At 37.9% G+C, this 4,891-nt stretch overlaps 1 long non-coding RNA gene across 1 annotated transcript; it reads left to right on the forward strand.

The window, feature by feature from the left end:
* Nucleotides 1-3,758: 3,758 nt before the first annotated feature.
* LOC145048802 (uncharacterized) lies at nt 3,759-4,334 on the forward strand. Its single transcript, XR_013683053.1, has 3 exons — nt 3,759-3,848; nt 3,969-4,073; nt 4,231-4,334. It is a non-coding gene; the product is annotated as an uncharacterized LOC145048802 (long non-coding RNA).
* Nucleotides 4,335-4,891: the final 557 nt, after the last annotated feature.

The following is a 4,891-nucleotide window of genomic DNA, read 5'->3' on the forward strand; positions in this document are numbered from 1 at the left end:
CAAAATTGGGGGAAAAGTCTCCGCTTTTCAATCCATCTAACTGCTGGGGTGACGCAGACTGCAACTTCGAGCAAGTATTCTCTACGGGAAGATCGGGAGGAATAATAACGATATGGGATAGTAGAATGTTCTCGTTAGTAGAAGTGATTAAGTCAAGGAATTATATCGTAACAATGGGGAACTTTGTAGGAATAGATGGGCTAACGGGGGTCGTAAATGTCTATGGCCCTCAACAGGAACGCGAGAAAGCGAAAGTGTGGGGCGAACTGTTGGCAATAAAACTATCGAGATCGGCAACCTGGATCTTCATGGGGGATTTCAATGTGGTAAGGTGCCAAGATGAAAGGATTAATTCTAAATTTTGTGCTCGGAGTGCAAATGAGTTCAACAAATTCATCCTCAACGGTGAACTGACGGACTTGAAGATGGGAGGCCAAAAATTTACATACTTTAGAACTCTTGGTGGGAAACTGAGTAAGTTAGATCGTTTTCTGGTATGTTCCAATTTCCTTTCCGTGTATCCTCTTGCTTCCTCCTTTGCAATGAATAGAGACCTTTCAGACCACTCCCCCATTATATTGAGAGCTAGTAACGTGGATTTCGGTCCGCCTCTGTTCAAGTTCTTAAACTCCTGGTTACTTAACGACAATCTGGATGAAGTTATTAAGGAAGCGTGCTCAGAGTTCAGGGGTTATGGTACACCTGACATGATTCTCTTGAATAAATTGAAGCATCTCAAACTTGCGATTAGAAACTGGAAAATAAACGCAATTGATAAGGAGAAGAAGAAAGTAGATGAATGGAAAAAGAGAATAGCTGAAATCGAGATGGGGGCTGAATCTAGGCCTATGACTATTAATGAGAAGAAAGAAAGATCAATTTTAGGAGTTAAGGTGGACAATCACACTAGAAGGTTGGCCATGAACCTAAAGCAAAGGGCAAAATTAAAATGGGAAATTGATGGTGATGAGAATACTCGCTTCTTCCATACCTACGTGAACAACAGAAATCGTAAAAACCATATACATGGGATCATGATAAATGACGCTTGGAGTACTAACCCGGTGGAAATAAAAAAGGAGGCAGAAAAGTTCTTTGGGAATAAATTTAAAGAAAGATGGCCCATTAGACCAAAATTTTGCAATCCTGGTTTTAAAAGACTTTCTGGAATTGATGCTAGATTCTTGGAAGCTGGAATTACAACAGAGGAAATAAAAAGAGCAGTTTGGGCATGTGGGGATGAAAAATCTCTGGGACCGGACAGATTCACGTTTAAATTTATAAAAAAGTTTTGGGAGCTGTTGAGAGAGGAATTGGTGGGGATGGTAAAGTATTTTGAAGTTCACGGAAAGCTATCATGTGGATGTAACTCCTCCTTCATATCTCTAGTGGCGAAATCTAAGGATCCAACGCACTTTGGAGATTTCAGACCAATAAGGCTGATTGGATCGATATATAAAATCATTGCGAAGTTGTTGGCGATCAGATTAAAAAACGTGATTGGTAACATCATTGGAGAGGTACAATCAGCGTATGTGGAAGGAAGGAATATACTGGAAGGACCAATGATAGTTAACGAGCTTTGCTCGTGGACAAAGGCTAGAGGCAAAAAGATACTACTCTTTAAAGCTAATTTTAATAAAGCATTTGATTCGATAAATTGGGCGTTCCTGGACTCTATCATGGAACAAATGGGATTTGGATTGAAATGGAGATTATGGATGAACTGCTGTCTGAGTTCTGGGAGGGCGTCTGTAATAATCAATGGTAGCCCAACTAAAGAATTTTCAATGACAAAAAGGGTCAGACAGGGTGACCCACTCTCTCCCTTTCTGTTTTTAATCGCGATGGAGGGACTCAATCAAGCCATGATATCAGCAGTGGAGAAAGGAATATTTGAAGGAATTAAATTTTCACAACCTAACATTTGCTTGTCTCATTTATTCTATGCAGATGACGTGCTATTCATAGGCGAATGGTCAAGGAGAAACATTGCGAATTTATCAAGAATATTACGATGCTTCCACGTGTCGTCCAGACTAAAAGTGAACTTCACAAAGTCAAAAGTCTTTGGGGTGGGGGTATCTAATTTAGAAGTTTCAAACTGGGCGGCTCCTCTTGGGTGTGAACCTTCATCCATTCCCTTCACTTATCTGGGAGTTCCGGTGGGCGAAAATATGAATAGGAAGCGAGCATGGAGACCGGTTATCGAAAAGTTCCAAAATAAGCTCACGACTTGGAAAGCGAAATCTTTAAGTTTCGGTGGTAGAGTAACCCTGGCTAAGGCAGTCCTTGGCAACTTGCATATATATTACATGTCAATCTTTGCAGTCCCGACAGGTGTGATTGACACGCTGGAAAAAATTAGAAGAAACTTCATTTGGAACAAGGAGTACGAGAAAAAAAGTATTAATTGGGTGGCTTGGAATAAGCTCGTTTCTCCAAGGACGAATGGGGGGATCGGACTAGGTTCGATTAAATCTATCAACATTTCACTGCTAGCAAAATGGATGTGGCGTCTGAAATCTAAGAACTCATCACTGTGGGCAAAAACTATTCGATGTTTGCATAAGTTAGATGGAAGGCATTGGTCAGTGTTCGCGAATAGATCGAGTACGGGGGTATGGAAAAACATAATCAAATCAAGGTCTTTTCTGCAAACGATCAACATTGATCCCAAAGATATAATATCGTGGAACGTGGGTGAGGGTGAGTGGAAATCAGAGTTTGTTTCTGACGGACGATTCATGGTGTCTCGGATATGGGAAAGGATTGAACTAGTCGACTTTGTTGTATGTGATGGACCGTTCGATTGGGGGAAATGGACTCCGTTCAAGATTCTCTCCTTCATGTGGAGAGCAAAACAAGGAAGACTTCCGTCGGCGGTGGCACTTAGTAGGCGTGGGATCACTATCCCATCAAGTAGATGTAGTGGTTGTAGCTTGGAAGAGGAGACGTTGGACCACATTTTGATTACGTGCCCAATTGTGATTTCGTCTTAAATTCGATAACATCCTGGTGTGAACTCAATTGTGAAAGATTTACGTCGGTAAGGGAGTTGATACTATTCGTCTCAAGGTGTTCCTGATGTAATAGAAAAAAGAGGCTTTTGAATATGATTTTTAATGGAGCATTATGGTGCTTATGGTTAGCCAGGAATAAACGGGTGTACGAATAGATTCACACTTCATCGGCGGTCATAACAGAAAAGATAAAAGCTATGACGTTTACTTGGTGCAAGCATAGAACTCCATGCAAAAATGTAGATTGGAGAGTTTGGAATTTATGCCCTACTCTTTGTCTGTAGTTTTTGTTTTTGACTGTCTTGTACTTTTCGTTTTCCCACATTAGCTTGATGTGGTTTCTTTGATTAATATATTTGCCGATTTCCAAAAAAAAAAGATAATATCTTCCGAAATTGGTGAGATTATGGGTATACATGGATACGGTTGTTCCAACAAAATCGCCCCCACAAAACGTCAAAATCCTATCAAATTCAAACAATACTAGGCTGCACGAGAATGAAATTCTAAATTTTCATTTCCCTCCTGTCATATTATTTTCCCTCTAATATTTTTTTTTAATTCCCTCCTCATTTTAATTCCCCCCTCCCCCATAGATATATATAAAGTCACAAACACAAACGACTAGGCTTTGCTTCCTCTACCCACGTCTACCCTTAATTCGCTGCCCTCATCTCCTTTTATGGCTATTTAAATAACCCATCTGTTTAATTGCAGTAAAGTCTTGTTCGGTATATTGCAACCAAAGAAGCCAAAGACAATATTTTCTTCTTGCTTCACTGTTGTAGGATTATATAAAATATGTGTTAATCAACTTGTGTTCTAGTAAGTTTTTATTGGCCATTCTCGTTGAATTTTCAAGATTTCTTTGCTTTGGTCATATTAGATATCAGGACCTCCCCGAAGGTATAATCTTGTTTATGCAATTTTTTTAAATTGTGACAGCAAGGAGGAAGCAATGAAAATTATTTATAATGTTTTTGCACGAGTTACTTTGTGATTTGGTGGAAGATGAACGAAGAGTCAAAGAGATATCAAACAAGATTTAAGGTTAGCATTTATTATTTATTTCATTAGTTTTTATTTTTTTTATAAGGAGCTGGTAGTCACGACTTTTAGTTATCTTTTACAGGATTATCAATGTGTATTTAACTAATTTCACAAATGGTAGGGTTTGAGCATGACTCTTATCTTTTTTTTTTTGAAGTGCTCCTCCGTTCAAAGATCATTGAAGAAGGCTACCAAGCATAAGCATAGATCATTTAAGTTTGAACCTACATAGTTTTGTATTATTTTCAAAATAGTATGACCTCAACTTTGTACTTTTAAATGAAGTTTATTTTGTCTTTTGGTTCATCGTTGTAATGTTTAGGATTTATGGGATTTCTCTCTTCTTTAATAGATTCAAATCATTCTCTTTTTAAGCTACATATTTTATATAAATTTTATGCACATTTGATTTCATGTATATGTTGATAAATTATGGGTTAAATAAAACAAATAAACAATGTACCAAACAATGTGACCCATGACCTAAGTTTATTCATATCAATAGTTCAATAATTTTCCTACACATCAAAATCAATATGAATATAGTTATCGCTTTTACCTACACATACAATATTTTTATCCACACATTGTATTATGACACGTGCCTCCAGGGACATGTCATGTAACTTAACACATCATCTATCTAGTCCACGTCATTGTCCATATTATTTTCCATGTCATTAGCCATGTCATCAACCACGTCATCATCTATCTAAACAAATCATATCACTTCTACATACACATACTTACTAGGTTTAACCACACATACATGTGTAGGTATAGCTTTATCTATACCTATACATAAGTGATGTGTGGGT

Source organism: Lactuca saligna, chromosome 5, assembly GCF_052625555.1.
Source record: "Lactuca saligna cultivar CGN05327 chromosome 5, ASM5262555v1, whole genome shotgun sequence".
Lineage (NCBI taxonomy): Eukaryota > Viridiplantae > Streptophyta > Magnoliopsida > Asterales > Asteraceae > Lactuca > Lactuca saligna.